We start from the raw sequence: 12,483 nt of genomic DNA, 5'->3' as shown, positions 1-12,483 counted from the left end.
CCACCTCTCTAGCTCAGGAAGACCCATCAGCCTGGTGATGGGCTATCAGGACATGCAGGGCACACCTCAGCTCCCTGTGTGTGTGTCTGTCTAGAAATCACAACGAGCACTGTCATCAAACTCAGACATGTAATCTACAGACAGGCAGAGGCACCGAATGGTGAAAGTAAGAAAATGCCAACCTTCTAATCTGATTGCACGCATTAACATTGTTGGTTAATTTATATGTCAATCATAACAATAAGGGAAGGAGTGCATTCTTTCATATCTTGTTTTGCTTCACAAACTATAACTGTCCCTAAGCTAGTTTGCACCCCATGGATGAAACGTTGGTCATTACGAAGAACTGGTTGTGTACAAAAATATGACCTCGGAGGCAGCGTGAGAACTGAACAACGTAAGTGAAGATCATGCAGCAATGATGAATCACAACAGACTGAAACAGCAATCATTTGCTGAAAGGGACGCTTTCAAGCAGAGTTGTGTTACTTTGTTATCCACTTAATTTCTTGCATGCATTGGTCGAGTTCCTTTTGATTTTGATTTATGATGTTCATGTTTTTCATTTATGTGATTACATCGTGAGTGGGGTAATTTAAATTTGGAATGTGTAGGTGTGTTTTGCGCGAGGCTCGTAATTTACATTATTTTGTTGGGTGCGCGTTTTCACGAAACATTTCAGTGGGTTGTTTCTTTAACTGTTTGAATTTTAACTGGGTCAGGTCAAGGGGTTAGAGCCACACCTGTTTCATCATGCACAGGCGGGAGAATCTCCATAAAAGCAATGTGTTGAGAGGTTGTTACTACATAAATTTACTTTAGTGTTGAGGGTATTCGCAAGAGAAGATTACGCTGTGGATTGTAGCTGTCAAGGGAATTATTCATGTTTAAGTTCAAATGTTGACGTAGTAATATGTTTGGGTTTATGGGGGAAGCTGGGACAGGTTGGAGGGGAGTGCTGTAGGGGTATTTTCGTTTGAGCATTACTTTAAATTTCATATATTTAACTTTTTGAATTTCGTAGTTCTAGTAGGGAATGACATGCAGTGGGGGTGGAGAATTTAGTTGTACAGCATACGTTTGGGACTGGTATGATGGGGTGGAAAGGGGGAGAATCACACGGGGTTGTTGTATAATTCATAGTACTATTTTTTCAAAACACAGAAAGTCTGTACTGCACTGATGGTTGAGACGTCTCTTTTATTCATATATTTCAGTGACCCCTGACGAAGGGCCTCTAAGGCCCGAAATGCATTGGGTGGAATGTTTTGAGCCCACTTGACGTGCATGATTCATTACCACGTGTCGCTGTTTGAAGCCCGGATGGGCATACAGGAGACATTTGAAAATGTTTAATAAAGGAATCATGCTGGAATTACGCTGTCTTCGAGTGATTAAGGAAGTTTGGATTAATCTTGGAGTAAGGTTCTGCTATTAATGGTGTATCATGAAAAAGTGAACTATCACAAACGGAGTAATTCACAGTGAGGATATATTCCTGAATCACGCAGTGTGACAGATGGTGCGCTGTTACGTGCCTTTTTTTTACACCTTCTACAAGGGGCATTTTCACACTTGCAACTTAAAAAACAACTTCATTAAAAGATGTGCTTTGAAATTGTGAGTCCAGAGACACCAAACTCCAATTTTCTATCTGCTCCTGATTGAAAGATACACTTGTAAAGGGTTAGAAGGCAGCTCCTATGCTAACCTATAGGAGAGATAGGTCTTGCTATAGTAAAAAACGAATGAAGCAGTTTTTCACTACTAGGACATGTAAAACTTAAAACCGCATGGCCTACCTATTAAATACACTGCACCCTGCCCATGGGGCTACCTAGGGCCTACCTTAAGTGTTCCTTACATGTAATGAAAGGGAAGATTTGGGACTGGCGAGTAGGTGAACTTGCCAGGTGGAAATGGCAGTTTAAAATTGCACCAATTGGTTCTGCAGTAGCAGGTCTGAGACATGTTTGAAGGGCTACTCATGTGGGTGGCACAATCAGTGCTTCTGGCCCACCAGTAGCATTTGATTTACAGGCCCTGGGCACATGTGATGTAGTGTACTAGCGACTTAGTAGTAAAACAAATATGCTAATCGTCGAGAAACCAAATGCCATTATATTTTAGTCACAGAGCTCTTTAGCACTGGTCAGCATTGATAAAGTGCCCAGAGCCCTTAAACCAACAAAACTGTTAAAACAAGCATTTGCAATGCAATGGTCTCGGTATTGTTAAAGTTAGAGCTATTGGCATTGCTCATGACATTATTTTTGTTTATGTTTTTGTTTTTAAAACATTTAAAGAAACGGCATTGTTATTTACAATGTCAATAGCTTAATCACTCTCAAATGCGAGACCTATTGCATTTGCACCCACACAGAGCCACACACAAAGCCACCCACACACACAGCCACCCACAGAGCCACTCACAAAGAGCAACCCACACACAAATAGAGCCACCCACAGAGCCACCTGCATCAAGACCCGAACTGAAGCTCCTGAAAAGTATTTTCTCAAAGAAGCTCGCTTTTACCTAATGAACACCTTCTCACTCACCCTTCTCCTTATTAAACTTATTTCGGACCGAACCTACCCACTGAACCTCACTGGGTGAACCTCCACTTTCTGACCCTCTGCTCTTTCATCCTCTCGTCACTGAACCGTATCATCATAAATGACTTGCACAGTACATAGAATCTGCTCGCTGAATTTTCATCATTGGACGACTGACTTTATTGAATCTCTTCCTCACTGAAGTGCCCTCGCTGAAACTCTCCCTCACTGAACCTCACTCTTAATAAACCTCCCTCATTGAACCTCTCCCTCGTTGAACCTTGCTCTCACTAAACCTCCTTCACTGAACCTCTCCCTTGTTGAACCCCTTTCACAGAACCTTGCTCACAGAATCAGATTCACTGGACATACCCTCACTGAGTCACCCTAACTGAACCCCTGCCTCACGGACCCGCACTCATGCAACCTTTCTCAGTAAACCTCCATCACTGAAAACCCTTCATAAAGCTCCTCTTTAACCTCTACCTCATTTAATATCTCTCTTGTTGAACCTTTCCCTTGATGACTCTCTCACTCACTGAACCTCTTCCTTTCAAGCTTTGCTGCATGCTTGCCAAATGCCTGTTATCCAGCCCAGTGCTATTAGAAGTCACTGCTTTTTGCCTGAGGGTCCATGGTAAGAAAAAATAAGCCCTTTCCCAAAGTTTTCTATAAAATGTGATATATTACTGCTTTTATTTGGGATGGAGGGAGCTATATATCAATTACTGGTTCTGGCTAATGTATCTATGTAATATTTAAATATTGCATATCTAGCCAAAAACTAGCAGCACATTAAACAGGATCAACAGTAAAAATACAGTTAAAGCAAACACAACTCAGGGATGGAATACAGGCCCAGGAAAGGAAGAATGGAGGGAGTACAGTGAAGGCTGCTGTACATCTGTGTGTATGAGAAGGTATACGCTGGATTACCGGGAGAGAAAGCAGTTGGGATACAAGGGGTAGCGCTGGCATGGGCTGGAACACGGTTGTGAAGGGCTAACTGATGCATGCATGATGTTTATACTGTTATTATCGAAGTTGATACATCACAATGTCGATTAACCACTGTAGCCATAGTCTTCTATGTTTATAGAACATGAGTGCGGTAATTCTGTGTATTATATGATACTGGGTAGAAGCATGCATACTAAACACATGCTGTAATGACAATGATATCCACTTTTCTATGCTACACCATTTGAAATGAATAAAAATCATTGCAACAAAAAACCTAGCATAGATACAGTCAATGACTGATTAGAAGGGAAGCTCCATTCTGAGAGTGGAGGTGGCCATTACTTTTTTGAGATGTAGCTTTCTTTTAAAATTGAAGACTATTGGGGTCTCAATGATACAGCTTTTTATTAAGACAACCAGCCTTCATTCACAATGTAAGGATGCATTCAATGAGAAGATTAGCATTTATTGTGCACAGTAACCATACATTGTAGAATACTAATCAATAAACGAAGACCGCTGAGCCAGATGTGGCATACGATTGTGGATTGTTACTGGCATCCCAAACCTCTAAAAGGAAGCAAGTGAAGGCCTAAAACGTTCCACCAAAACTGAAGGAATTAGGTGTGTCTGAGAATAATACCCATTTTTCCTTCACAGATGGTCAAAACAATCTGAGGCTGAGTGTTAGAAATGGGATCTCTAGTTGGCAGAGGTATGCACCCTGTGCAAGTAGGAACTCACACTCTTGTCAGGGTAAGTGTCGTACACACCAAAGTTCACCTGTGCTAACCATCTAGTAGCTTGGCAGTCAGGCAAAAGTAAAGGGGCAATATGTAAAATATTTCTTCATACACATACACACACAGTAACACAGTGAAACCACCACAAAAGTACTCTACAACACTTTAGAAAAATTGCCAATATTTATCAGAGTAAAATAAGATCATAGCAACAAACACCAAAGATACACAAGTCAAGATATGAATTTTTTTAAATTAAATCAAAATTCCAGTGTTTAGAAGGCTATAGCTTTAACTGGGGCAATCTGGCCACGCCCAGTAACTTTGCGGTGAGGGGCAACAAGGTATTTAGGTCCTGTGGAATCGGAGCTTAACTTAAATGAATGAGACTGATGGTCCTCGGGAAGAAAGTGGAGTTAAACCTGGTACTGCATGCGGCCGAAGTTGGCACAGGCATGCCGTGTGGACGGGCGAGTGAAGCGCTGTGTGCGTAGAACAGCCAGAAGTGCTTCCGATTCCACGGGACCTAAATACCTTGTTAACACTCCCCGTTTACCTTGATGCAGAAATCCCATTTGGATGCTTCCCAAAGTAGTCGCCAACCAGCTGATTATACTTAAACCCTTCTGGATTGATTCATCACTACCTGAACAGCACTATACTGAATTAAGTAACCGTGTCCTGATGAGGACCTGGAATCGAACAGGTCAAAACGCCGTCGACTACTCAGCATACATTTTAGCATCATTGTGGTCTACCTAAACAGTCAAAACAAAATATTCAACTTGTATATATTTCCTTTTGTATCGTTGACCACCAAAAACTTCTTTGTATTTTGCCTTGCGCCGTCCACGCTGTTTTCACTCCCTTGTGTCACTGCGACGTTCACCTTCACTAGCATGTTCAGTGCATTCTTGTGTGTGAGTGGGGTAATTTAAATTTGGAATGTGTAGGTGTGTTTTGCGCGAGGCTCGTAATTTACATTATTTTGTTGGGTGCGCGTTTTCACGAAACATTTCAGTGGGTTGTTTCTTTAACTGTTTGAATTTTAACTGGGTCAGGTCAAGGGGTTAGAGCCACACCTGTTTCATCATGCACAGGCGGGAGAATCTCCATAAAAGCAATGTGTTGAGAGGTTGTTACTACATGAATTTACTTTAGTGTTGAGGGTATTCGCAAGAGAAGATTACGCTGTGGATTGTAGCTGTCAAGGGAATTATTCATGTTTAAGTTCAAATGTTGACGTAGTAATATGTTTGGGTTTATGGGGGAAGCTGGGACAGGTTGGAGGGGAGTGCTGTAGGGGTATTTTCGTTTGAGCATTACTTTAAATTTCATATATTTAACTTTTTGAATTTCGTAGTTCTAGTAGGGAATGACATGCAGTGGGGGTGGAGAATTTAGTTGTACAGCATACGTTTGGGACTGGTATGATGGGGTGGAAAGGGGGAGAATCACACGGGGTTGTTGTATAATTCATAGTACTATTTTTTCAAAACACAGAAAGTCTGTACTGCACTGATGGTTGAGACGTCTCTTTTATTCATATATTTCAGTGACCCCTGACGAAGGGCCTCTAAGGCCCGAAATGCATTGGGTGGAATGTTTTGAGCCCACTTGACGTGCATGATTCATTACCACGTGTCGCTGTTTGAAGCCCGGATGGGCATACAGGAGACATTTGAAAATGTTTAATAAAGGAATCATGCTGGAATTACGCTGTCTTCGAGTGATTAAGGAAGTTTGGATTAATCTTGGAGTAAGGTTCTGCTATTAATGGTGTATCATGAAAAAGTGAACTATCACAAACGGAGTAATTCACAGTGAGGATATATTCCTGAATCACGCAGTGTGACAGATGGTGCGCTGTTACGTGCCGTTTTTTTTACACCTTCTACAAGGGGCATTTTCACACTTGCAACTTTGAAATTGTGAGTCCAGAGACACCAAACTCCAATTTTCTATCTGCTCCTGATTGAAAGATACACTTGTAAAGGGTTAGAAGGCAGCTCCTATGCTAACCTATAGGAGAGATAGGTCTTGCTATAGTGAATGAAGCAGTTTTTCACTACTAGGACATGTAAAACTTAAAACCGCATGGCCTACCTATTAAATACACTGCACCCTGCCCATGGGGCTACCTAGGGCCTACCTTAAGTGTTCCTTACATGTAATGAAAGGGAAGATTTGGGACTGGCGAGTAGGTGAACTTGCCAGGTGGAAATGGCAGTTTAAAATTGCACCAATTGGTTCTGCAGTAGCAGGTCTGAGACATGTTTGAAGGGCTACTCATGTGGGTGGCACAATCAGTGCTTCTGGCCCACCAGTAGCATTTGATTTACAGGCCCTGGGCACATGTGATGTAGTGTACTAGCGACTTAGTAGTAAAACAAATATGCTAATCGTCGAGAAACCAAATGCCATTATATTTTAGTCACAGAGCTCTTTAGCACTGGTCAGCATTGATAAAGTGCCCAGAGCCCTTAAACCAACAAAACTGTTAAAACAAGCATTTGCAATGCAATGGTCTCGGTATTGTTAAAGTTAGAGCTATTGGCATTGCTCATGACATTATTTTTGTTTATGTTTTTGTTTTTAAAACATTTAAAGAAACGGCATTGTTATTTACAATGTCAATAGCTTAATCACTCTCAAATGCGAGACCTATTGCATTTGCACCCACACAGAGCCACACACAAAGCCACCCACACACACAGCCACCCACAGAGCCACTCACAAAGAGCAACCCACACACAAATAGAGCCACCCACAGAGCCACCTGCATCAAGACCCGAACTGAAGCTCCTGAAAAGTATTTTCTCAAAGAAGCTCGCTTTTACCTAATGAACACCTTCTCACTCACCCTTCTCCTTATTAAACTTATTTCGGACCGAACCTACCCACTGAACCTCACTGGGTGAACCTCCACTTTCTGACCCTCTGCTCTTTCATCCTCTCGTCACTGAACCGTATCATCATAAATGACTTGCACAGTACATAGAATCTGCTCGCTGAATTTTCATCATTGGACGACTGACTTTATTGAATCTCTTCCTCACTGAAGTGCCCTCGCTGAAACTCTCCCTCACTGAACCTCACTCTTAATAAACCTCCCTCATTGAACCTCTCCCTCGTTGAACCTTGCTCTCACTAAACCTCCTTCACTGAACCTCTCCCTTGTTGAACCCCTTTCACAGAACCTTGCTCACAGAATCAGATTCACTGGACATACCCTCACTGAGTCACCCTAACTGAACCCCTGCCTCACGGACCCGCACTCATGCAACCTTTCTCAGTAAACCTCCATCACTGAAAACCCTTCATAAAGCTCCTCTTTAACCTCTACCTCATTTAATATCTCTCTTGTTGAACCTTTCCCTTGATGACTCTCTCACTCACTGAACCTCTTCCTTTCAAGCTTTGCTGCATGCTTGCCAAATGCCTGTTATCCAGCCCAGTGCTATTAGAAGTCACTGCTTTTTGGGGGACATAATTCAGATCCGAAAATCAAGATTTGAAAAATGATCCATCAACACTGGATGCGTGGTTTTTGAGGTACTTGGATTCATCCGGCCCACGTATTCTCACTAAACCACTCCATACCCGTTCCTTACCAGGCCGAGTCCTTGCTGAGCGGGACCCTTCTCCGCACTACACACGTCTTTGCTCGGAGAGGTTAGAACATATCCATCCCCCACACCTCCCTCGCCGAGGCTGCCCCTCGCTGCCTCCCTTTCTCATACTCGGCACTGTACACGGCCCCTCAGAGCGGAACTCTCACCCACACGCTTAGACGTCATGTGGCATTTAAACTGAAGTCCTTGTCCATGCACCGCACACCATCTACAGATAGATAAATGTTTATTGTATGATTAATTGAAATCATTACAGACTTCATATAGTGAAATCAAATGTGCTTACAAAAGTTAAAACAAGCATTTACAATGCAACAGGACTCGCATTTACACGAGTCCTATTACATTGCAAATGCTAATCATCACGGACAACGGGAGGGAGGAGGGGAGAAGGGGCGGACAACGGGAAGGGGAAGAAGGCACGGACAATGGGAGGGAGGGCGGGGGGCAGGAGTCATGGACAATGGGAGTGAGGAGGGGAGAAGGCGCGGACAACGGGAAGTGGAAGAAGGCACGGACAACCCACGGAAGGCACGGACAACCCAACCTTTCCACCCATTGAAGAACACTTTAGTATTTCCCGGTTTATGTTGCTTAATTTACGACATTGGAAAGGACAGAAATTAAAAAAGGCTTTCCTAGGATTCGAACTCGTGAGCTGCCAAACAGCGCTCTTTTCAAGGAACGAGCATTCAACGGGATGAGCTAGATCGCCAGAATGACGTAATGATTTCCCAAACGGGAGCAGAGTGAAGCACTTTAGAGCCGACAAAGAAAATGAACACTACCCCGTTAAATATGCCAACACGCAACTATACGTAATGTTAAGCCAATGCGCTCGAAACATACCGCCCCAGATAGAAGGCGGACAAGTAAAAGTCACTCTTTGCAAAATAAATCTATTAAACGGAGAGTTTTCTGCTAGTAATGGAGATCCTGAGCAGCCACACTTAAATAACAAAGCCCTGTCTTGTCGAGTTTGCTAAACGAAGCGCTGCACAGAATGTGAAACATATTTTAAAACAATGGTACTGGCGAGATCAACAAGTGACCATACAACTGACCTCACGCCGCACTTTGCTGAATCAAACGTATACACATAAGAAGTGCACGAACATTCCTAGTGGCCACGCCATGTTCTGTAATGTTTTTTTTTGAACGAATATACTATTTTTCAATAGAGGCCACAACGGTTTTACCAGTGCTCCTTTCTGTGCCCACTAGCCCTCTAGTAATAACTTCCTTGGCCGCTGCTGCCTGCCCTCGTCGCAGAGGGCACCGGCCTGGAGGTGTGTACATCAAAACCCCCAGAGAGTCACGGGCACGCGCTGTGTTTACTCTCTCGGCTCATGTCATGTGCAGTTGCTAAGAACTACTTTTAATCTTCTCTGATTTCCTGAAGCCGGGCGATTGAGTCACCCCGCTTCACAGGCCCCTGTGCCCGCGCCAGCCCCGGGAGCGATCTTTGAAAAGATGAAAAAGGCCCAATTGCTTCCTTTATCGCATCTGAGAATGTGTTTCTTTCTGGGCAGGGGATGGGGGAGCAGAGGCCCTTGTATAAATTAGCTGTCCCGGCTGAGCTCAGCGTTAGTCAGTGCCCGGAAGCGGGCCTGGAACAGAGCCCCCTCACTTCTCATAGCTCCCGTTTCTGGATCTGCGTGTGTCAGGGCACTGCTAGAGTCTGAAGCGCCGCGATTCAAATCGCCCTGAAACCTGTGTACCTGCTCACGAAGAAGAGAGCGTCCTTTGAGAGGACATTCCAGACAGATTTCATGCAGACGCCGGTTGTGCAATCCACGTCTCCATGGCTCATCCGTGCCTCTTCCGCCCCCCTCCTGCCCGGAATGAAAACACGTGCTTTCTAAGTCTAGGGTGTTGTCGTGAAGCAGCCGTCCCCGGCCTCCACGGACCGCGATGCACCCCAAAGAAGCGCTTACGGGCTGCGAGGAGCAGCGGCAGATCGGCACAAACGCCTGCAGGGTAAACAAGACACATCACACAACGCGCCAGTCGGCTCTCTGATTGGTTGACAAGGTCCACCAATCACATTGCTTATTTGGTAGTTGCCAACCAATCAGAGAGCCGACTGGCGCGTGTAGGCAGCGTGAAGACATGCTGTCTTGTGGGCGTGTAAGGGGCGGGCTGCCAAAAAGCGAAAAGCAACAAAAAAGCAATAAAAAAAACGCCCCCGAATCCGAAAAGGACGGGGCCTGTTCGGAGTGACAAACCTCTTCTCCAATGGCTGGCCAGCATTCAAGAGGCCAGCCAATGGAGAAGAGGGGAGAAGAGGGGCGGGTTCAAGCCCCTCTTCTCCAAGTCATTAAATCTCGCGAGCGAGACTGCGCAAGCGCAGCCTTCGCTAGCCGAGACCTAAACAGTAGGTCAGAAGCAAAAAGATAGGGGAAACCACTGAGCAAAGAGTCTAGGGTAGTGTGCAAGGTATATTTAATATGTCCTCTTTGCATTCCTTACAGTAGTCTTTTCCAACCAGGAGAGGGTCTTGAATTGGGATTCCAGTGTGGTAAAACTGTAACAATCGACCAATGCATTTGAAGAAAGGCTATTAGTGCTCATGGGAATAATCAATCAATCAATCAATAAGTGCCTTTATTATAGAAGAAACATCGACCATAAAGCGAGCAAAATACAGTGTGCAATACATTACCAATTAAAGTGCTAATTGGATCATAAATACATAGAAGGCCAGAAGGTTGTCATTGAATGGCCCTAAAACAAATCAAATAGACAAACGATTTCTGTGATGTACTGCAGGTACTAAGAAATGACTAATCGAATAACATACTAAAGGTGAATTTAAGAGTTGTAAGAATGAAAGAGTGAGCCTGTATTGGGACAAGCCGTATTCACGTATCAATGGTATTAAGAGCGTTTTACGAGGAAATGTATAAAAATAAAAAAATAAATGCATCAGTGTTTATAGTGATGTCTTGTCATAAGGCCAAGGTTTAGACCTATCAGGAATATTCCAGCCCTTAGGGAGAGAAAGAAGATTGCTGATGGAGCCCATTCTAAATTTTGGCAATATCCATTCATCATAGGTGGATGTAACAAGTGATAAATGGGGTTCCCATACCTTGGTCAGTCTTTAACATACAAAATGTATGAGTGCTCATTTATTAAGTTCCTAATTTTTGTCAATTTAATTCAGAACAGGTGTCAAACTCTTTTTTTTATCCAATACTTCTCTTTTTCAGTAATACGCTTGAGTTGTTTAAATAAATAGTTTCTGCGAAGGTCCTCACGTGATTGCTCCCAAAAATTAAACCAGTGTTTCTTTAAACCCTTCTCCATTCTCAAACAGCCACAGAGAGCTTACAGCTTAATGCAGTAGAGAATTTCTACCAGACAGTAATCCTGAGCAAAAATAGTACTTTGCTAAGCGTGTATACTAAATAGGTCAGCTCATGTTCTTCATGACATTCATAATTAAGGCTACTTTGTGGGAGGACCAGTAATTTCTTGCAGAGCTGGTTTTCTACTAACTGTAAAGAAGGACAGTCAGTATGACCCCAAATGCGGGCCCCATAAATAAACTTGGAAATGCACCACCTAGTATAAATATGCATAATATATGAGACAGGCTTACCATCCATTTTGGTGGCAAACCTGAACAATGCATCCAAGGGTTGAAAACGTTGGAATGTCTGAGACTGCAAATAGTGTGCACAAGAGCCAATGTCACCGAATGTCCTTCCTAGATAGTATCTCTAACCTTTTCTAACTTACAATCTTTACTTTAAACTCTCCTAGATCCCTATAGACATTGGTCAGGTTTGTTTTCAAAGCAAAACTATCCGTAAATGACACATAACCGTCTAAAATTGTAATTCATTGACTGTATGAGCCATGATTAGTGCATCATCAGTATACATTAAATTGGGGACTTCTAGATCGCCTACCTTGGGTACATCTTGATTTAGAGATTTCAGATAACTCTCAGGTCTGCTGGTTTATAAAATCTAGAGGAGGCAAAACAGTACCCTGTCACACTCCTCTAACTAATTTAATGAAGTTTGTGTGCTCGTCCAGGGGCACATTTATAATCTTTATGGACAGACTTGAATATAAACTTGATTGAAAAAAGGAACTCTTCATCAATACCCAGGATAGCAAAGATGGACCAATTCTTGGACATATTGACACAATCAAAGTCAATGCTAAGGTCCATAAAAGTCAGATGGAAGTCCCCGCTAGAGGTGACTACATATTTGTCACTCAAAAGTGTGAGATTCAAGCACTGTTCGATTGTACCCGGCCAACACCTAAAACCATATTGAGTTTCAGGAAGGATACTATTGGCTGAAACATGAAACTTAATTCTTTCCCGAATAATTCTGCATGATTCTTTTCCCAGGGAGCCAGTGAAAGAAACTGGCCAGTAAATGCAGGGATCACTACAATTGTCTTTTATAAAGAATGGGACATTCCCAGAGGGGCTATCATGAATAGACTTAGGCCCTAATTACCAGTTTGGAGGTGTTCCTGTAGAACTGACAAAGCTGTGGTCCCAGAAAGACTGCCAAGCCTGTGGTGAAACTGTCTGCTGGGTGCTGAGTTGAATCCAG

The sequence above is a fragment of the Triturus cristatus genome, chromosome 3_1, assembly GCF_964204655.1.
Source record: "Triturus cristatus chromosome 3_1, aTriCri1.1, whole genome shotgun sequence".
Lineage (NCBI taxonomy): Eukaryota > Metazoa > Chordata > Amphibia > Caudata > Salamandridae > Triturus > Triturus cristatus.
The sequence above is the reverse complement of the archived record's forward strand: the minus strand, read 5'-3'. Positions refer to the sequence as shown.